This window comes from Oryctolagus cuniculus, chromosome X (genome assembly GCF_051225735.1).
Source record: "Oryctolagus cuniculus isolate XC-2025 breed Fujian yellow rabbit chromosome X, ASM5122573v1, whole genome shotgun sequence".
NCBI classification, from domain to species: domain Eukaryota; kingdom Metazoa; phylum Chordata; class Mammalia; order Lagomorpha; family Leporidae; genus Oryctolagus; species Oryctolagus cuniculus.
This window is the reverse complement of record NC_142888.1, coordinates 63,196,441-63,220,334: the sequence shown is the minus strand read 5'-3', so window position 1 is coordinate 63,220,334 and position 23,894 is coordinate 63,196,441. Positions and strand designations below refer to the sequence as shown.

General features: G+C 37.0%; 1 pseudogene; it reads left to right on the top strand.

Annotated features, from left to right (window-relative positions):
* Positions 1-11,218: 11,218 nt before the first annotated feature.
* On the top strand, positions 11,219-18,934 carry LOC127484821 (putative ribosomal protein eS26-like pseudogene; annotated as a pseudogene).
* Positions 18,935-23,894: the final 4,960 nt, after the last annotated feature.

Genomic DNA, 23,894 nt, shown 5'->3' with positions numbered 1-23,894 from the left:
GACAAATGTGTTGACTAGTATCTGACATGCATAAGACCATGACATGAACCAGCAAGAAAAGTTTGTTTTTGTTTTGTGATATATAATTTTAAAGTGCATGTCAACATTTGTGCTTTCTGCCACTGGATTCACTTGGATTCATTCAGCTACAATAATACAAGCACACAGTATTGAAAGTGTGAAGAGTTTGCTGTTAATGGGGACTTAAGTAATATTTGTGACAATGGTCAGTTGGAAAACAAATGATGATGAAGCTAGAAGGGAATATTAGATCTATTTTAAAGTTCTTATGTTTATTTGAGTAAGAAGTAACTTACATTTGATTCTATAAACAAGAGGAGTCTTATAACTTTTTAAGTAAGGGGTAATATTTTTCATATTTCAGAAATCTAAATTTGGTTAGCATAATGAGATCCAAAAAATGTGAAAGTTGTAATTATGAGGCAAACATTGCTTTCATGGATACTTGTGAAGTAGAAGTGATGGAGTTTGATGAATGATCAGATATAGAGGGATGAGAGGAAAGATGATTTGAAGATGATTGAAGATCATAGCTTGGGCCACTAGAAGGAAAGTTGATAGAGAATATAGAAAGAGGATATAGGAAAAATGGAAGGCTGCAATGAATAGCCCTTCATTTAAATGGGCTTCTATCCATGCTGCTATTGACCTTTCATCACCATTTCTGTTACATGGTGGGAGGTGAAATTATGTATATGCTATTATAGCCCATTAAGGATATTTGCATACTGATGTCACACTTCTAACTTATTTCATTATTTGAAATCAGACTGAAGTTTATTCCATAACAAAAACTGAAAATATAAAACTCAAACTTTCAAATTATCATTCTCATAACTCATTAAATTCTTGCAATTAAACATTAAGTCTTCTTCACATACTGAAAGTTCTATGATAAGAAAGCTTTAATTAGTGGAACAAATTACCTTTACTTGATTAATCATGCAATGTTTATCTACCCTATGCACTAGTTGATAAAACCAGAGCAAAGCAAAAAGTTTATTCTCTGTAAAAAAAAAAAAAGTTTTGACAGTCATTAAATTATTATAGTTTAATGATATTATTTCAGACACCATTGTCACAAAAAAGGTAACTGTGGGGAAATGAATATACTAGGCTTTGACTATAATAATCATGTACATGTATGTTTAAAACATCATGTTATATATCACATATATAAAATGTTTACTTAAAATAATTCTAAAATTTATTTTATTAATTTGAACCATACTACATTGCTAACATTTGACTTTACTGACCTACAAAAATGGCATTTCATATAGTTCAATGTGATGGTTGTCAGTGACCCACATAACTCCTATGGTGGCAACATGTACTTGAATTTCTAACAATACCACTTATGGTTAAAACTGAGTCATCTTGATTAAACATACACTGTTTTACCACTTGTCAGAAAATAAGTTCAGAAATTTATCAGATTTTGCCAAAGAGCTGCTTCTTAAAAATTGTGAATATATGTAAATTACTTACTATCACCTAAAATGTATAGAAATAAAATGACTAAGCAAATGCCAAAGCTGATCATTTCCATAACATATTTATGCAACACTTCTACAGCATTTGTCACATGCAAACTCAAAAGAAAGCATCCTGGTTTCTACTTTTATTAAGCATGTAATAATATTTGGTTCTTGAGAATGGTCAGTATGCAACACTGATTTTTAATTTTTCAGTCACAGACTTATATGTCATTTGTGCATTTTCTATCAATTAAAATAAGTTTTATTCTGTATATTTAAGATTGATAACTTACATTATAGGAAATAGATACAGGTGAATAATAAAATGGTTACTCTAATGAAGTAGATTAACATATCTATCATCTCACATAGTTAATTTTTTTGTGACACAAGACTTTAAAATCTATTTAACAGGGGCTGGTACTGTGACATAACAGGTAAAGCTGCCGCCTGTGGTCCCGGCATCCCATATGGGCACCAGGTCAAGTCCCTGCTGCTCCACAGAGCTCCACAGAGCATTTTCTGGGTCTCCCATGTGGGTACAGCCACTTGGGCTGTCTTCTGCTGCTTTTGCAGGTGCAACAGCAGGGAGCAGGATTGGAAGTGGAGCAGCCTAATCTCAAACCAGCACCAATATGGGCTGCCAGCATTGCAGCTAGAGGCTTCACCTACTACACCAAAACACTGGGCCCCATGAATCTACATTCTTACTAACAGTATGCTAGGGGCCCCTTGTTTTCATTTCCTCACCAGCATATATTATTTTTTGTTTTTTAAAACAGCCATGTTTATACTTGTAAGATGATATTTAATAGTGGTTTTAATTTTTATTTTGAACACCATAAAGCTATTATATGTTATAGAAAAATACATTGAACATCATGCTTACTTCTCATTATAGAAAACAAATGTCAAAAAATAGATGCTAAAAGAAATCCCAGACACTATGTAAACATTGTTTGATGAAACTTGTAGAAAAAACTGTTTGGGTAGAAGAATCATAGAAGCTTTTAAGAAAAGGAGAGGTTGCTTTACTAATGATTACCATATTTCCTCTATTTTCAGAACTTTTCAGTTTTATGATACATTGTTTGGTTAATAACAGCTTTATGGCAAAAAAAAGAACATTATACTAAATGCATCATCTACTGTATCATGCATAAATTCCATAAAAATGAAGTTTGAATTTAAAAATTGCATCTTATAATCAACAAAATATGGTATCCTGACCAGCGCCGTGGCTCACTAGGCTAATCCTCCGGTTGTGGCGCCAGCACCCTGGGTTCTAGTCCCGGTTGGGGCACCGGTTCTGTTCTAGTTGCTCCTCTTCCAGTCCAGCTCTCTGCTGTGGCCTGGGAAGGCAGTGGAGGATGGCCCAAGTGCTTGGGCCCTGCACCCCATGGGAGACCAGGAGAAGCACCTGGCTTCGGATTGGCACAGTGCTGGCCATAGCGGCCATTTTGGGGGTGAACCAACAGAAGGAAGACCTTTCTCTCTGTCTCTCTCTCTGCGTCTAACTCTGCCTATCAAAAAAATATATATATGGTATGCTTTATGGCCCTGTTGGGAATTTTTCTGGAAACTCATGAGAATAAGAAACATCAATGTACAATAAGTAATCAATACAGGATATCAACATTATGAGTGTATAATGAAAAGTTGGGAACTTCTTTAAATGCTTTAATTTATTACTCTGTCACTGGATAAATGCAACACAGTGATTTTTTGCCAGTTATTTTCACTGTCACTTCTGTAAACATCTTTCTATAGTTCATACTGATATGCTTCACATGCATCTTAAGGAAAAGAAATTCAGCTTATCATGATGTGTCTGTCCACACAAATGAGCAATTTGAAAAGGAGTAACTTAATATCTTATGAAGAAATAATTATGTTTTTCAGCTCCTATAAGGACAGAGGCTGTTTATACATCAGAGTCACAATGCTTTCCAGGCCTAAATATGCCTTTATATGTATACAATATGCATATTATGCTAGAAATGGTCAAACAATGAGAGTGTGTTCTATAAAATGTACTCGTAGGCTCTTTCTTCATTATGCAAACATTATATGAAATGTACTTATGAAAACCTAAATAAACAAAATCTTCAAAGGTGTGTTGTTATTTAACAGTATTTTACATTTCATTGGCATAACAGCTCAGCAGGGCATTTTGGAAAAGAAGCTGTGCCACCCAAGACTTTGTTTTTGCTGCAGTGCACTGACAGTGTGTTTATTGACAAACTTGACTGTTCTGGAGTTCTCACTGTTAGAGATCTAAAAGGGCTTCAATCCCTAGCATGCAACATTGCTCCAAGATGAATGTTTTCTTGTCCTTAACATCCTTGAAACCAATCCCTGACTTGACCTCCTTATGGATGGAATCCCTTTTAAGCATCCATTATTCTGGCAAATAATTTACCTCTAGAATCAGCTTAGCTAGAATTTCAAAGAATCCTCCATGTACCCTCAAGTCAGCACTCACAAACTGATCACTCACTTTCTCACTGTATAATTAGTAATATTTTTTACTGATTTAAACCAACCAGAGCCATTGGAAAATTCAGCATTATAGTTGGGTCCAGTCTTCTCTTTCAACAATTTTGCTTTGGTCATGATCATTGTGGTGCTGAGAGGGATATGTTTTTCGGTCTACTTTTCAATCACGGTCATTAGAAGTTGTCTTACATCTGATATACACCCTTTTTCAGTATTTGTTAGTCTCAATGCTTTCAATGAAGCAAATCCTTTAACAGCTCCTGTCACTTTATTGTTATTCTTCAAGATCATAGATATGGTAGAATGGGACATGCCTGATTGGTGATCAATAACCATTACTGATTTTCACCCTTGTGTCCCTTAATATTTCCAGGTCGTCACTCACTGTGGCCTTTTACTGGCAATAGCCATGGATTTTGTACACTTAGGGGTCATGATAAACAAAACAACCTGGTATTAAATCAAGCACAAAATAATATCATGCAAACAAGAGACAAAGTAAACAGGTGATGTGTGAGGCTGCTGCTGGTACAACACTATATATTATTTTCTAGTAGACTATTTTTTAATAAATAAAAGGGTTATAATCTAAAAGAATGATTAAAAAATATAGAGGAAGGGTTGAGTAAGATGGCAACTAAGTAAGATTCCTGATAATCATCACCCCATAGAGACATGAATTTTAATAGCTGGTCATATATCATCTCCTTCTCAGGGCTATGGAAATCAAGTAATAGACCATAGTTCCTGGTTTTAGTAAAATAAGAAAAGATTCTCGGAAGAAAGCTGAAAGGAAAGAGTTGTGTGTGCCAGGTTCCCACAACTCTAAGTAGTTGAGACACCTGATGGCCCACTTGGAAGATGGACAGAGAACTAAAACTAGTTTTTAGATTTGGATTCCAGTACCATGCCACGATGGTAAAATCTAGTGTTGAACAGGGCCCCATGGCCTCTGCTTCTGGACCATCATCTGCAGACAGAGACTTTGAAGCCTGCTTAACCAAGCATCCATGGGACTGCCATCATCACTCCTCCCTCAGCTTCCAGCAGACAGCAAAGCAAGGATCTTACTAATAGGGAGAAGGGTGGAGAAGTAAACATAACGCTTTGCCTTGTAGCTCAGTTACTGAGCCTGCTGCATAGAGATCTAGCACGAGGTAAAGCCCAAAGTCTCTTGTCCCCAGGCCAATACTAAGAGAAAATACCTTTATACCTGCCCTGATACTAGGCAGAGACCTGTGCTCTGATAGAGTGGATTTGTGTTTTGACCTTCCTAACTAGCAGCCACAGGCACACATCCATGAAATTGGGCAGGGCCTTGCACCTGTGAAACTCATGTGTGACACAGCTTAGTATCAGATTGGGTGGCCAAGGAATTGTCTTCATCATTTCTCTAGACCCATTTCTTGAGCAGAAAATGAGGAGAAAGTCTTTAGCTATGGGAAAATACTGTGTAAAGTGGAGCATTGGACAGCATCTTCGAGCCACTCTTGTAAGTCCAAAAAAGTCTTCATGGTTCCTGTTCTGAGACCCATACCTAAGGAAGGAGCTTCTGGAACAGCCCTGGTTTCAAGTGGAGATCCATGACCCCAGTTGATCAGATAGATTCTCATCTCAGATGGCATCTTTTGAAGCTGGTTGCAGCAGTCTCAGGTTTCAAGTCTACCTGAGCTGCAGACAACCCATAGAAGCTTAGAGAAAAAGAAAACAAGAATAAAGAAAGTTTGTGAGAACTTTGGGGCATCACTAAAAATAAGCATCTTAGTTATTGTGATTTAATTGGGACTTTGGGGATCAAAGGAGGAGAAAGCTTATTCAAAGAGATAATAGAAAATTCTCCAGCTACAAATATCTAAGTATAGGAAACACACAGGCCATCAGTCATATCCAACGCGGTAAGATCTACGCAAAGACATAAACATGCTTTTAAAGACCAAACATATGTGTCTTTGGAGTTCCTGAAAGTGTGGAGAGAATGGATTAAAAGACATATTCAGTGAAATAATAGCAGAAAAATTCCCTAATTTGGAGAAATATTGTGACACCCAAATACAGGAAGCACAGAGAACTCCTAACAGATATGACCAGAAAAGATCTTCACCATGACATATTGTAGTCAGACTCTCCACAGTAAGACATAAAGAAAATATTCTAAAATGTGCATGAGAAAAATGCCACCCAATTTGGGGAATGTTACTAGGAAGGGAAAGAAAATTTAATAACCATGCACTATGTCAGGGAACTATACAAAGACCTCTATATGTACAAATGCTCACCCTACGTTTCACATTTTTTTCATCAAACTAAAAGTCTCTTTTTGATTCTATTTTGTGTAAACTTTTTGTTTAGCCAATGACTCCAAGAATACAATGATACATTCAGGAGTACACATGGTATAATATTAACTCTGCGTTCTATAATTCAACATATTATTTTAATTTTTCTTTTTTTACGACTTTATATGTAAACTGAGCATAATAGCAAGTATCTTGCAAGTTTAAAATGAAGCTTAAATAAATTGTACAGATTAACTTAGAGGATTCCAAGATTGATGACCAGGGGAAAACAGCAAAAGAAAAGTGGAGGAAGTGCATTCCCATGGGAGAGAAGAAGATTACAGTGGAAGTTCTACAGAGGAATATGCTATTTGAAACTAATGTTAATGAATCCAAAGGGAAGCATATACTTCAATTCAATAGTAATGGGGAGACTTCAACACTCCATTTTCATCCACAAACAGATCCACTAGGCAGAAAATCAACAAAGAAACAGCAGAGCTAATCTAAACTATGGAAGAAATAGGCCTAAATAATATCTATAGAGCATTTCACCACATAGTTAAAGAATATACATTCTGTTTATCAGTACATGGAACTTTCTCTAGGATAGACAATATACTAGACCATAATGTAATTTTCAGCAAATTATAAAATTGAAATCATAATATGTATGTCTTCAGATCACAGGGTAATGAAGCTAGAAATTAACAACTTAAAAATCTCTAGAAAATATGCAAACACATGAAGACTGAACAACACACTCCTGAATGAACAGAGGATCAGAGAAGAAATCAAAAAGGAAAACAAAAATTTATTAGAAATGAAAGAAGGTGACAAGACAACATATCAAAAATTATGGGAAATAGCAAAAACAATGTTAAAAGTTTATAGCAATTAGTGCTTACATCAAGAAATTGGAAAAGTATCAAAAATGATATGCCAATGCATCTCAAGGATCTAGGGAAAAAAAAACAACAAACCAAGCCCAAAAGTACTAGGATGAAAGAAATGATAAAAATTAGAGAAGAAATAACAAAATTGAAAGAAAAAAAAACACAAAAGATCAGTGAAAATGAACAGATATTTTTTGAAAAAAATAAACAAAATTGATACACCATTGGCCCAACCAACCAAAAAAGAGGGAGAAGACCCAAACCAATGAAATCAGAGATTAAAAAGATTTAACAATAGACAGAAATAATATAGAATCGTCAGGAATTACTACAATAAGTATATGACAACAAATTGTAAAATCTAGAAAAAAAAGAATGATTCCTGGACACAAAACATTAAAGAAATAAAGGAGGACACAAAAAAATGGAAAAATCAATGATATTTGTAGATTAGAAGAATTAATATCAAAATTCATACTATCAAAACAATTTACAGATTCAATGAGATCCCAATCAAAATGCAAACAGCATTCTCAGATCTAGGAAAAATGCTGCTAAAATTCATATGGAAACACAAGAGACCCTGAATTGCTAAGACAATTTCAAATAACAAAACAAAGAGGCAACAAAGTAACGTATTTCAAGACATACTTCATAGAAGATATAATCCAAACAGCCTGATACTGGCACAAAAAATAGACATGTATAAGAATGGAACAGAATAGAAACTCCAGAAATCAACCCACACATCTACAACCAATAAATCATTGACAAATGAGCTAAAGTAAAATGCGGGAGAAAGGACAGTCACTTCAACAAATGATGCTGAGATGACTTTAATTTCTAAACCTGAAAAAGATACAACATAGAAAGAGAACTACAGACAAATTTCCCTGATGAACATAGACACAAAATCCTCAACAAAGTAAGAGCCGATTGAATCCAGCAGCAAATAAGAAAGATCATCCACCTGGACAAAGTGGGATTTATCCCTGGTATGCAAGGATGGTTCAACATTCACAAATCAATCAATGTGATACACCACATTAACAAACTGAAGCACAAAAACCAAATAATTATATCAATAAATGCAGAGAAAGCATTTGATAAAAAGCAACATCCTTTCATGATGAAAATCTTAAGCAAATTGGGTATAGAAGGAACATTCCTCAACACAATCAAAGCAATTTATGATAAATCCACAGCCAATGTCCTATTGAATGGGGAAAACTTGGAAGCATTTTCACTAAGTTCCAGAACTATAAAAGGATGTCCACTCTCACCATTGCTATTCAATGTAGTCCTGGAAGTGTTAGCCAGAGCCATTAGGCAAGAAAAAGAAATCAAAATAAAACAAACTGGAAAAGAGTAAATCAAGCTATCCCTACTTGCAGATGGTATGAGTCCATATATAGAGGCTCCAAAAGACTCCACAGAGAGACTATTGGAATTCATAAAAGAGTTTGGTAAAGTGGCAAGATATAAAATTAACAAAAAAAAGTCACTATCCTTTTTATACCCAGACAATGTCACAGCTGAGAAAGAACTTCTAAGATCAGTCTCCTTCAAAATAGCTACACAAAATTAAATATCTTGGAATAAATCTAACCAAAGACATAAAACATCTTTAGGAGGAGAATTACAAAACATTAAAGAAATAATAGAAGACACAAAAAAATGGAAAAATCTTCCATGTTCATGGATTGGAAGAATAGATGTCATGAAAATGTCTATACTACTGAAAGCAACTTACATATTCAATGTGATACAAATCAAAATACCAAAGACATTCCTCTCAGATACAAAAATATTTCAATGCTGAACTTCATTTGGAAACACAGGAGACCCCAGATAGCTAAAGCAATCTTATACAACAAAAACAAAGCTGGAGCCATCATAATATCTGATTTCGAGACATACTACAGGGAAGTTATAATCAAAACAGTCTGGTACTGGTAAAAAAAAAAAACAGACGGATAGACCAATAGAATAGAATAGAAAATCTAGAAATAAGTCTACATTGTCTACAACCAACTTATAGTTCACACGGGAGCTAAAATCAATCCCTGGAGCAAGGACAGTCTCTTCAACAAATGGTGCCGGGAAAACTGGCTCTCTGCATGTGGAAGTATGAAGCAAGACCTCTATCTTACACCTTACACAAAAATCCACTCAAAACGTATCAAAGACTTAAATCTACAAAATGATACCATCAAATTATTAGAGAAGATTTGGGAAATCCCACAAGACATTGGCATAGATAAAGAGTTCTTGGAAAAGACCCGAAAGCACAGGCAATCAAAGCCAAATTTCAGAAATGAGATTGATCAAATTGAGAAGTTTCTGCACTGCAAAAGAAGCATTCACCAAAGTGAAGAGGCAGCCAACAGAATGGGAGAAATTACATGCAACTGATAAAGGATTAATAAACAGAATATATAAAGAGATCAAGGAACTCAACAACAAAACAAACAACCCAGTTACGAAACCATTATACTTAGTGAAATAAGCCAGGCCAATAAAAATAGTATATATTTTCCCTGATCTTTGATAACTAATAGAGTACAAAAATGTAATGTATATGAGTAAAATTGACATTGAGATTTGATGATTGTTTACAGCCCTTGTCTTTATTGTTAAGGAACAGTGCTTTTTCCTTCTTACTATTTGTTGAATTCCTTACTTAGTATAGGGTTAATCTTATGAATATAAAATAAATGGAAAGGAGATCTTTCCAAAAATTAAAAGAAGGAATAAGAAATGTAGGAGGAGGAAGGAAGAGTAGGTGCATGGACAAGAGGGAGGTAGGGGAGGAAGTATCATTGTGCTCCTAATCTGTACGTATGAACTATGTGAAATTTGTTCAACTTAAAAAATAATAAAATACTGAGAAATAAATTTAAGTAGCTAGGTGAAAGATCTGTATAATAATGGCTATAAAACACTGTGTCTGGCATTGTTGCACAGAGAACCAAGGGGCTGCCTGCAATGCCTACAACCTATGTGGATGATGCCAGTTTGAGTCTTGGCTTCTCCACTTCTGATTCAGCTCCATTTTATAGTACATGGGAAAGCAGCAGAAAATGTCCCAAGTACTTGAGTCCCTTTACCCATTTTGGAGACCTGGGTGGAATTCCAGGCTCCTGGTTTTGGCCTGGCCCAAACGTAGCCATTGCAGCCATTTGGGGAGTGAACCAGCAGATGGAGGATTTCTCTCTCTCTCTCTCTTTCTCTCCCTCTCTCTCCTCTCTTTAATTCTACCTTTCAAATAAAAGAAATAAGTCTTAAAAAGCACTGGTGAAAGAAATAAGGACACAAAAAGTTCACAGACATTCTCTGTTCACATATTGAGAGAACTGATAGTTTTAAATTTTCTAACCTCCTCAAAATTATCATTAAGTCAGTATCTACCAAAATATCAATGACAGTCTTCTCAGAACCAGAAAAAAATCTTAATATATGTGTGGTACCACAAAACACTCATAGTGGCCAAAATAATCCTTAGCAAAAAGAATAAATAAGAGTCATTGTGTAACTTGAATTCAAAATATACTATAAACTTTAGTATTTAAAACTATTTCATACCATTAGAACAAAATAGAAAATATAGAATTAAAACCCAAATACGAAAAGCCAGCAGATCTTTCACAAAGTGCTGGGAACCTCCACTGGATAAAGCATATCTTTTCAGTAAATGGTGCTGAGAAGAACGGATACCCATACATGTAAGAATGAAACCAGACTATATCTCTTACCATATACAAAAATCAATACAAAACACATTGAAGACCTCAATGTCAGACCTTAAACTATGAAACTGCTAGAATAAATCATAGGAGGAGTAATTCAGGCTGTTTTGCTGGACATGAATTCCTTGTATCAGATCCTAAAAGCACAAGCAACAAAAGTGAAAACAGACAGATGGGATTTTTAAAACTAAAAAATTTCTGCACAGCAAAGAGAACACTAAATGGGGCAAAGAGATAACATATGAAAGAAAAGATAGGTGTATATAAATAGATACTTTTCAAAGAAAAATATATAAATGGCCAAGAAGTACATGAGAAATTTCTCAACACAACTAATAATCAGTAAAATACAAATCAATACCACTGTGCAGTACTACCGCACACCAGGTAGAATGGCTATTATCAATAAGACAAAGATACAAGCATCAGATAGCTGTGAGGACGTGGAGAAAGGAAAACTCCTGAAAACTTCTGGTATTGAAATCAATACACCCATTATAGAAAATGGGATTGTGGTTCCCCTCAAAATTTTTTAAAATAGAAATATTATATATGAAACTATGTAATCAAAATGGTATAGTACTGACTTAAAGAAAGATATATAAACCAATGGACTGGAATAGGGTCCATATAAGTGTGCATACATGTTTAAATGATTTTATTTATTTATTTTGACAGGCAGAGTGGATAGTGAGAGAGAGAGACAGAGAGAAAGGTCTTCCTTTTGCCGTTGGTTCACCCTCCAAAGGCCCCCATGGCTAGCGCGCTGCAACCAGCGCACCGCGCTGATCCGAAGGCAGGAGCCAGGTGCTTCTCCTGGTCTCCCATGGGGTGCAGGGCCCAAGCACTTGGGCCATCCTCCACTGCCTTCCTGGGCCACAGCAGAGAGCTGGCCTGGAAGAGGGGCAACTGGGAAAGAATCCGGCGCCCCGACCGGGACTAGAACCCGGTGTGCCGGCACCGCTAGGTGGAGGATTAGCCTATTGAGCCACAGCGCCAGCCGGTTAAATGATTTTAAATAAGAGTGCCAAGAACATTCAATTTAAAAATCACATTTTCAAGGCTGGCGCTGTGGCACAGTGGTTAACGCCCTGGCCTGAAACTGCGGCATCTCATATGGGTGCTGGTTCAGGACCCAGCTGCTCCTCTTCTGATCCAGCTCTCTGCTATGGTTTAGGATAGAAGTAGAAGATGGCCCAAGTCCTTGGGCCCCTGCACCAGCGTAGGAGATCTGGAGGAAGCTCCTGGCTCCTGGCTTCGGATTGGCACAGCTCCGGCCATTGTGGCCAATTGGGGAGTGAACCATTGGGTGGAAGACCTCTCTCTCTCTGCCTCTCTTCTCTCTGTGCAACTGACTTTCAAATAAATAAATTCTTTAAAAAAAGAAATATTATATGATCCAATGATCTCACTACTTGGCATACATCCAAATGAAATGAAATTAGTGTGTTTAAAAGACATCTGCATTCCAATTTTATTATAACACTATTCACAATAGGCAAGATGGAAAGAGTTAAAGATTTTATTGGTTGATCAATGGATAAAAATGTGTGGTACATGCCCACAGTGTAATACTATTCATCCATAAAAAAGATAAAATCTTGTTCATTGGCTACAACATGGATGACTTGAAGATAATCATGTTAAGTGAAATAAGACAGGCATAGAGAGACAAGTAAACATGATATCACTGATATATGGAATGTAATAATGGTGATCTCAAACAATGTGAGAGTGGAATGGTGGCTAGCAGAGTCTGAGAAGGCCAGGGAGAGAGAGGGATGAGAACAATTTGATTAACAGATTCCATGTCACAGTTGCATAATAGAAACTATTTTTGGTGTTCTTAATTCATGTTGGGGGGCATATGCATGTGTACACTCTCAGTGATTTTTATTATTTTTAAATATATTTCAGTTATATAGTAACCACTCACACACATATGGATATAAATAGATATAGATATATAGATATAGATATAGCCAGAGAGAACCATGCAATGTTTATCTACATGTATACATTATATCATTTCCATTCAAGGTAAATATATGTATCTCCTCAAACATTTTTTTCTTTATTGTGAAAACACTCAAGATATTTTCTTCTGACTTTTTTTAAAAGAGAAATATAGAGAAAGAAGTGTTCTGATGCATGGTAGGCAGGAGACTATAAATATTAATAATGTGCTAGATTTTTAAAAGCCAAGAGAAAAAATATTGAATATTTTTGTTCTAAATGGATAATAAATGTCTGGGGAGACAGATATGTTTACCCAGACTTGAACATTGCAAAATGTATACACATATCAAACCATCACATATTACTACACAAATTTGCACAATTTTTATGTATCAATTAAAAATAAATTGAGCCTCTATTTTAAACCCCCCTTCTTTGAATAGAACTCCATTTCCTGAAATACAATTTCTTTGTTTCAAGATATTAATACTTGTAAGGATTAGCTTGAATTAACTTTTAATTATTTACTTTAAATTTTTATTTGACCCTTGACTTCAGTGTATTCTCTACAAGTGATCCTTTTCCCTCTGATCAACAGCCTTTGTGTTCTACTTTCTGTCTGTTGAGGATAGATAGCATATAGGACCCGTGTGTACATATGATGAATCAAAGGCTTAAGATGCCAAGAAATATGGCTGTACAAAAAATGTGGGTGGGCACCACCATCTGCAGAGAGCAGACATTTTTGCATTTTGTCTGTCTTTAGGAATGATCAGAATCTTGTTATATTTTTATGAGTTTTAGTGTTGAATTTTAAATTATGCTCATGCCTGAGTCACAGGTAACATATCTCTGGTTTAAAATTTTGGTTAATATTTGGAGTTTGATGGGAGCTTTGCTGTTTGCTTTATCTTCTCTCCTGAGTTGAAATAGAACCATGTCCTAAGAAGGAAAGACATCAGTTTTTTAAAACAATTCAAAGACCAAGAACTTTAAGTGCTGAACAGAGCAATCTTTTGAGTTCCATCTTGGTTGGGGATCTGCTTCCTGATATCAAACGATAAGTAAAACATAATGACTTCTGTGCGTCCTTGGGATGAGCCAGACACAGACTGGGACTGGGAAGAAGACCTCCCTCTGCTGCTGGGAGACGTGGATGTGAGCAGGTGCCACAGGTTCTTCTCTGGTGAAGGGAGAAAGTGCTGCCCTTGGTGCTCCTGCTGGTGGTCTCTCAACTCTGGAAGAAGGCCAACTCCTAGCAGGGTAAATTCTTCCTAAGCCCACTTGTTCTTTCCAAACCGCAAACCTCAGCTATTCATCTCAGGAAGGAAAAGGGATATTTGAATTAGCTCTATGATTTAAAAAAAACCAGCATAATTGGAGATGATATTAAAAAAATACTTTAAGGCTTCTCTTCTCTCCCTTTTGGATCTTGGTCAGTTGGTTAAACTCCTTTTCTCAAATCGCTACTAACTAAAACTTCATTCGCCTTGTGGGGAAACTCAAGTTCTACCCAAACTGGCTCCACTGAGACTTGATCTTTCCATGCTTCAGTTCCTTCTATCTCCTTCTGCTACCTTTGATGTTCCCTTTCATCTTGAAGGATTTTAAGATTCAAGCCCAGTCAAGGCCATACCTCCCTCATTTTATGGTCAATGGATTAAAAAATTACTAAGGGAAACAGCTGAGTTCTAACCAACACATAAAACCTGGAGGAACATTATACTGACTCTGTGACTCTTTCATGAACCTATATAAAAACAGCACCGCTGACCCCTTTTTGGGAGTCCTTATGTCTTTCTCATGGAGCCCAAGAATCATGAATGATTTCCTCTCAAGCTGAAGCTTTGGATTCTTTTATGTTTAATTCTTTGATCTCTTTGGCTTTTAGTGGTACCTAGAGTTACTGTGTACTATGAAAAGATAACTGAACTTGGAATGTAGAGTGACTAGCAAGTCACTAGTAAAAGGTACAATTTTTTTAGCTTTCTAGTTTCCTCATTACTTTGCATAAAGGATAAGAAAATCCTCAAGTTTCTGACAGGCTCACACGGAAGTGAGAGTAAGTGACAAATTGTTGCAAGAGAAGTTATTGGTTTGGTTGCTGGTGATGTCCGAACCCAGGCCACTACTTGACAGTGGATTTTCTTTGGGCATTTGAATTCTGTTAGAATATTTACCACTGAAGGCTAAGGCTCCCCAGACTGCTAGACTGGTCACACAATACAAAATTTCTACAAAATTGACTTAAAAATTGTGCACTCACAATTTAACTAATAGTTTTAGATGTTTTTCAAGTTCATTTGACTTTAGTAATCTTTGGTAAATAAAAGTGCTATTGGTCTAAATAAAACAGACATGACTATCAGCATTCAATATAATTGAAGTACACAACTTTCATCTCTAGTAGATATTTAAGTTCATTAAAAATATGAATTTAATCTGAAAAACAAGTAAATTAAATAGATATAAAGAGTACATGCTAGGGGCCGGCACTGTGACATAGTGGGTGAAACTGCTGCCTGCAGTACCAGCATCCTATGTGGGCACTGGTTCCAGTCCTGGCTGCTCCACTTGTGATCCAGCTTTCTGCTATGGCCTGGGAAAGCAATAGAAGATGGCCCAAGTCCTTGGTCCCCTGCATCCGCTTGGGAAACCCAGAGGAAGTTCCTGCTCCTGGCTTCAGAACGGAACATCTCTGGCTGTTGCAGCCATTTGGGAAGTGAACCAGCAGATGGAAGACCTCTCTCTCTCTCTCTCTCTCTACTTCTCTCTATAATTCTTTCAAATAAATAAAATACATCTAAAAAAAAAAAAAAGAAAAAAGAATACAGCCGGCGCCGCGGCTCACTAGGCTAATCCTCCTCCTGCGGCACCAGCACACCAGGTTCTAGTCCCGGTCGGGGCGCCGGATTCTGTCCCGGTTGCCCCTCTTCCAGGCCAGCTCTCTGCTGTGGCCAGGGAGTGCAGTGGAGGATGGCCCAGGTCCTTGGGCCCTGCACCTTCATGGGAGACCAGGAGAAGCACCTGGCTCCTGGCTTCGGGTCAGCACAGCGGCCATTGGGAGGTGAACTAACAGAAAAGGAAGACCTTTCTCTCTGTCTCTCTCTCTCACTATCCACTCTGCCTGTCAAAAAAAAAAAAAAGTATACAAGCTAATGAATAAACTTAGCAACAATGGCCTTTTTTTAACATGTTTACTTAAACAAGTTTCACAAATATTTTTGGTAACTATTCCCCTAAAATGCTGCTAAATTAGATTAGATAATGGACATTCATTAAATACTTAGATAATTTTAAAATAAGATAAAATACTAAAATATTAATTGCTTAAAAACAGGGCTTAAGCTTATCTACCTTTTGCTTCTCAAATTTTATAGAAAGGCAAAAATACCCTTGGGTTTGTCAGTAAATACGTCTTATTCCATGTTAAAATATATTTCTAGAGATTATAAAATAGTTTTTACCTATAAAATACTAACTATCAATTAATTGCTGAAGATTAATATGTGTGGGGAGCAACTCGGACTAGACTAAGTTACTGGAATTAAGACTTATTCTATGCATCTGCTCTCCCACAATATGGCGCTGGGAGAGGAGGAAACAGCTTCTACACAGCTGCCTCCAGTTCAACCAATAAACAGCAGGACCTGCTCCTGATTGCAGGAGAGCAGCGTACTCAGCGTGTGGGCAGCAGAGTTAGGATTGGCAGAGGAGGACTATAAAGGAGGAGAGAGACGGCATGCACCAGGAACATCTAAGGGGAACATCTATCTGAAGGAACACCTGAGCAGCCCCCGAGAGAGCCGGCCGGCGGTGTGCCGCTCCCCCGCGGAAGTGGGGAAGGTGGCAGGGGGAACCGCCCTTCCACGGAGGTGGAGGGACGGCAGCCAACCTGGGAAGAACCAGCAGCAAACCCGGGGAGGGCCGAGCAGACGAAAGAACAGCGCAGGGTCCTGTGTCGTTCCTCCACGAAGACGGGGAGCGACAAATATGTGTAATTCAAACCTTTAGAAATGAGAAAGAATTTTGTGTATAAAATAAACAGGGAAACTGGGAAGTATTTTTGCTGAAGAATGTTGTAAGGAAAATATCAGAATATGTTTTTGTTAAAAAGAGTATTTTTGTTAGGTTTAGGGGTTATTTGCAAATTCTTTTAAGACAAAAATTTACTTTAAATAGGTAAAATTAAATAGATAAAAGGATTGCAAAAAAGCTTTATAAAATATTCTCTTGTGTGGTCAAAGCTGGGATTGTACACATTTATTCATAAAGTTTTATTAAAATTAACTTTGTTATTAATAATACCCTAATGCAAAAGTCTTTTAAATTACCGATCTGCTTAAGTGGATAAGCATTATTTCTCAGTAAATTGTGATCCTATTTTGATCGAATGTTTTAAAGCTTGACATATATGACAAATTTCCTAAAATCAAATGTTAAATTCAAACTTAAGTCATTTGATCTCAAAATAACTTCAGACATTCTGAAGGGCCATTGGAGTCTAAGAAACATATAAAGTAGGTTTCTTTGATGTAGTAAATGTAAAACTTTATCAAAAAATAAATGTTGTTTAGCTTTGAGTTACATTTGTATGAATGTGTTATTAGCGTGTGTTCCTAATTGTAGACGATTCCTAGAACCTAATATGACTTAGTATATGGTGTCAGTCATAGTTCTAATGTTAAATTCTTCTATTCCACAGAGATAACCAAGTATCTTTGTCAGTTCTGTACTCTCATCAGATCATGGTGTTTTAAGTCTTGTCTATTGTTAAATTGCTCTATTATTATTTTTCTGAAAGCATCTTGCAAGCAGTAATCCCAAATTGATGCTTCCTCCAGATGATCATAAAAATAATGGGTAAATCTCTGACAATACAGGTTGCTGGTAGTTTTAACACCATGCTCATGAACTAGGTAACAATTCTAGAATTCTAATAAAAACCTGGACTCATAAAATTGCTAAGCCAACATCAAGCAAAACAAAAAAGTTACAAGAACTGACTAAGCTGTTAAAGAATTACAACTTCTTATTACTTTTTGTTTGAGACATCACTGATTCTTTTTATGTTTCCCAGATTTAAGGATTTTTTTTTCTTTCAGGTTATCTATAGTTTGCATCACTTTGATATGGTATAATTTTTTCAGTAGAATTGAAGCCTTTACCTTTCTCCCTCCCCAATTAACTCAGAATTCAGAAACCATTTACAAATATTCATATCTTATGGCAATATAGTTTATCATGTAAGTTCAATAAGAATAGGTTCTTCTTATCACAGGACATGATTGAAAACACTGATTATGTTAATGGTGCTTTTCCTGGAATGCCATATATTCAGATGTGACCAGACTATCTTAAGGAACTAATGGTTGACTTTATGAAGCAATAGGAGCTCCCTGTAAAACTAGTCTGGTACGTTCTTTAAATAGTTCCTTTAGGCTTCCTGGCCTTGCATGAAGTAAAAATGTCACATTCTGACAGTCCCAAGAACTTTAGTTTATTTGGAGAATTTCAAAAAATGGGAAATTCACTCTAATACTAAAAGGGAAATCTACAGAGAGCCCTTGACTTAGCCTTCTTGTTTTGAGATGCTTTCAAAATAGTTTAATTTGGTATTCCTTATTAAAATCCCTGCCATTTCTGGTCCTCGCTTCCAAAGTGACCCAGAAGAAGACGAAGTAGAAGAAGAAGAAAAAGGAGGAAGAGGAGGATGAGGAGGAGAAGGAGGAGAAAGAAGAAACAATAGCCATGACAAAAAGGGCCAAGGCCACATACAGCCTATTCACTGCACAAACTGTGTCCCATGTGTGCCCAAAGACCAGGCCATTATGAAGTTCATCATTTGAAACATAGGTGAAGCCAGAGCCATCAGGGACATTTCAGAAATGTCTTTGACACCTACTTGCTTTTCTAGTGGTGGGTGAAGCTACATTATTATATGAGTCTGGTTGCTCACAGCCAAGTAGTTGGGAAGCATCTTCATGAAGCCCAGAAGTGCCCAGTTTAGGCCTGCTGGTGTTTCCCCACGACCTCCTGCCAACTCCATGTAAGGGACTTAGTCTGTAAGGACTGAGGGAAAACTGTGGGAAAATAAAGTGGAGATTATACTTTTAAAAAATCAGTTTTCTGAGAACTTCTACTTTGCTTATGGCCTTGTCCAAATACTGACGGAGTTTGTGGACTCAAAAGAGTTTCATAGCCTAGGCAGCTCATGCCAAGAGCCTCAGGAGATCACTGATGTCATACATAAGAGTGTTAATTGTTAAATTAACAACAGAAGTCACTGTGCACTAACTTCCCATGCAGGACCTCTGTCCTCAAAGAGTTGTATTATAGTTATGTCTAAGTGCTCCCAAAAGATGTACCATTCTTGGGTGCTTCTTTATAATCAATTAAATTTGTAAAAAAAAAAAAAAAAGTGAAATTAACTTGCAGATGCAATGACTTTTAACAGTCATTGTCTCAACTGTTGAGAAATAGTTTTTTTCATGCAAATTATTGAACTCTTTACTTAGTATACAGTTGGTCTTCTGTGTATAAAGTTAACTGAAAATGGATCTTAGCAGAGAATGGGACTGTGAATGGGAGAGGGAGGAGGAGGAGGTGTGGAGTGTGGGTGGGAGGGCGAGTAAGGTAGGAAGAATCACTATATTTCTAAAGTTATACTTATGAAATGCATGAAGATTGTATTCCTTAAGTAAAAGGTTTCTTTCATAAAAAATAATAGGGAATGGGTATGGGATATATGGGAACTATTTGCACAGCTCTACAATTTTTTTGTAAATTTAAAACTACTGAAATAAAGTTAGAAAAAAGGAGGTGAGGTGCCATTCCTCCTCCTGCTGGATGCATAAAAAATCAATTTTCTAAGTGGTAATAAAGCAAATTCAAAAGAAGCCTATATGGCCAATCACTTGTTGCTGCACTTTATACAAAAAATCAGTCAAGTCACTGTTTCTCATAGTGTCCATTTCACTTCAACAGGTTTCCTTTTTGGTGCTCGGTTAGTTGATCAGCCCTTTTCCTAACTGTTGATGAACAACTTAATACTTTATCCCTTTTAGTATTTTTTGTTCTACTTAATACTATTGGTTGAACTCTTTAATTAACACACAATTATTCTTAGGTGTTTAAATTTAACTGAAAAGTGATCTTATATTAAATATAAGAGTGGGAATAAGAGAGGGAGGAGATGTACAATTTGGGACATGCTCAATTGGACTTGCCCCAAATGGGAGAGTTAGAAATGTGCCAGGGAATTCCAATTCAATCCCATAAAGGTGGCATGTACCAATGCCATCTCACTAGTCTAAGTGATCAATTTCAGTTCATAATTGATCATAATGATAGGATTAAGAGTCAAAGGGATCATACAAACAAGACTAGTGTCTGCTAATACTAACTGATAGAATTAAAAAGGAAAGAACCATCCAACATGGGAAGCAGGATACACAGCAGACTCATAGAATGGCAGATGTCCTAAACAGCACTCTGGCCTCAGAATCAGCCCTTAAGGCATGTGGATCCAGCTAAAAAGCCCATGAGAGTATTTCAGGCATGGAAAGCCAAGACACTCTGGCAAAAAAAAAAAAAAAAAAAACACAACAACTAAATGAAAGATCCCAGTGGAAAGAATGCGCCATCAAAGAAGGAGGTACCTTTCTCTGAAAGGAGGAGAGAACTTCCACTTTGACTATGACCCTGTCTAAATAAGATCGGAGTCAGCGAACTCAAAAGGCTTCCATGGCCTTGGAAACTCATAACAAGAGCTTAGGGTGGTTACTGATGCCATAGACAAGAGTGTCAATTTGTTAGGTCAACAACAGGAGTCATTGTGCACATACTCCTCATGTAGGATCTCTGTCCTTAATGTGTTATACATTGTGATTTAATGCTATAACGAGTACTCAAACAGTACTTTACACTTTGTGTTTCTGTGTAGGTGCAAACTGTTGAAATCTTTACTTAATATATACTAAATTGATCTTCTGTATATAAAGATAATTGAAAATGAATCTTGATGTGAATGGAATGGGAGAGGGAGTGGCAGATGGGAGGGTTGAAGGTGGGAGGGAAGTTATGGAGGGGAAAAGCCAATGTAATCCATAAGCTGTGCTTTGGAAAAATTATATTTGTTAAATAAAAGTTAACAAAAATCAGTCAAGCATTAAGCAAATAAACTCATTTTACAAACAAATTTGACTTTAAACTGGTGTTGTGGCATAATAGGTTAAGCTACTGCTTGGAATTCCCATATCCCATACTGAAGTTTCAGGTAGAGTCTTGGCTACTACATTTCCAATCCAGCTTTCTGATAATGCACCTGGGAGGCAGTAGGTGATGGCTCAAGTAATTTGGTTCTTACCACCTACGTGGGAGACAGATGGAATTTTAGGCTCCTGGCTTTAGTGTGGCTCAGCCTTGGCTGTTGTGAACATGCAGGGTGGATGGAAGATATCTCTCTATCTCTCTTCCTATGTAACTTTGCCTTTCAAATAAATAATTTTAAAAATATTTTTCAAAGTAAATTAGACTTTCGTTGATTATCTTTGGTAAAACTGGGGGGCCTGGAAAGTTTCAGAAGAAAACTATGGTTTACCTGTTATTAAATCATAATGCTGTTCTTTATTGTTTGTTTTTTCAGAGTTTTATGAGGACATTTGAAAGAGTTCATAGAAAAATGAAATTAAAAGATAAGTTTATTTTGGAGTGAAAAAAATTTTGAAATCCATGAAAAATATTTTCTTTTCTTTTTTTCAGATTTATTTATTTGAAAGGCAGAGTTACAGGGAGAGAAGCGAGACAAAGAGAGAGAGAGAGATCTTCCATCTGATGGTTTGCTCCCTAAATGGTTGCAACAGCCAAAGCGGGGCCGATCCAAAGCCAGGAGCCAAGAGCTTCATCCAAGTCTCCCAAGTGGATTCAGAGGCTCAAGGGTTTGGGCCATTCTCCTCTGCTTTCCCAAGCGCATTAGCAGGGAGCTGGATCAGAAGTGGAACAGCTGAGACTTGAGCCACCACTGGCCCACACCGGATGCCAGTGCTACAGGCTGTGGCATTAACCCACTACATCACAGCACTGGACCCACAAAGTATTTACATGGTATACATTTCCTTGAACTTTTTGAAAATTCCTTGCATACTATACAGCTGAAATGTGAGCTGTATTCTGAATTCTTTCCTGGCTGTCAGTCTAATGCTTCTAAATTTTCTTCCATTTTTCTAACTTGTACTCATTTTACAATTAACCTTTTTTATAGGCCTACAGAAAAAAACTGATGAACTTGAGACAGAATCTGGAAAAATCACCACAGATTGCAAAATAGCAAAAATTTGTCCAATTGCCACATTCTGCTTCCATTTCCACTCAACACTGAAACCAAGTATCTAATAACTTCAGCTAGGTGCCTTCCAGTCTCATCAACTTGGTCTATAGACTATCCCAGTTACTAAATTATGTTTTTCTTCTGTTTCTACAGAAATGCCTCTTATTGAAGAACTGTTTGCTTGATTTGAGGATTCCTACAAACATCACCTTCAGAAATGAGACATGATTTTTCTTAAAGATCTATTTATTTATTTGAAAGTCAGAGTTACACAGAGAGAGAAAGAGAGGCAAAAAGAGAGAGGTCTTCCTTCCGCTGGTTCACTCCCCAGTTGGCGGCAGCGGCCGGAGCTGTGCTAATCCGAAGCCAGGAGCCAGGAGCTTCTTCCGGGTCTCCCACATGGGTGCAGGGGCCCAAGGACTTGAGCCATCTTCTACTGCCTTCCTAGGCTATAGCAGAGAGCTAGATTGGAAGTGGAGCTGCCAGGACTCGAACCGGCGCCCTTAAGGGATGCCAGCAATGCAAGCAATGGCTTTACTCGCTACACCACAGTGTTGGCCCTCACAAAATTTTAATTGAATTGACCCATTCTTTCTTTTACTTTTATCTAATAAATATAAATTTCCAAAGTACAACTTGTGAATTATAGTGACTTCCCCCCCATAACTTCCCTCCCACCTGCAACCATCCCATCTCCCACTCCCTCTCCCATCCCATTTTTCATCATGATTCATTTTCAATTTTCTTTATATACAGAAGATCAACTTAATATATACTAAGTAAATCTTTCAACAGACTGCACCCACAAAGACACACAAAGTATAGAGTACTGTTTGGGTAGTAGTTTTACTGTTAATCCGCATAGTATAACACATCAAGGACAGAGGTCCTACATGGGAAGCAGGTGCACAGTGACTCCCGTTGTTGATTTAACAATTGACACTCTTATTAATGATGTCAGTAACCACCCAAGGCTCTTGTCATGAGCTGCCAAGGCTATGGAAACCTCTTGAGTTCACCAGCTCCAATCTTGTTTAGACAAGGCCATATTCAAAGTGGAAGTTCTCTCCTCCTTTCAGAGAAAGGTGCCTCCTTCTTTGATGGTCCGTTCTTCCCACTGGGATCTCACTCACAGAGATCTTTCATTTAGGTGTTTTTTTTTGTTTTTGTTTTTGTTTTTGTTTTGCCAAAGTGTCTTGGCTTTCCATGCCTGCGAAACTCTCATGGGCTTTTTAGCTGGATCCGAATGCCTTAAGGACTGATTCTGAGGCCAGAGTGCTGTTTAGGGCATTTTCCATTCTATGAGTCTGCTGTGTATCCCACTTCCTATGTAGGATCATTCTCTCCTTTTTAACTATATCATTTATTATTTGCAGACACTGGTGAACTGACCCATTCTAAGAAATGGAAGACCGATTTGATGAACTATTTTGCCACTCAGCTACCAACACAATTTTTCTCTCCACAATCCCCAACTCGGCTTTTAACTTGTAAATTTCTAGGGAAGTTTTAGACAGAGGAATTTTGGAATTCAAAGAGTAATACTGTAAAATTTTGATTCTTTTTTTTTTTGTCATGCTGAGCAAATTCAAAGGCTTTAAAAATAGGCTTGGAATCAAGTCCCTTTAACCTTGTTTGCTTCTTACCGCTTGCCTAATCCCATGCATATAGTGAGGTTTTCTGCT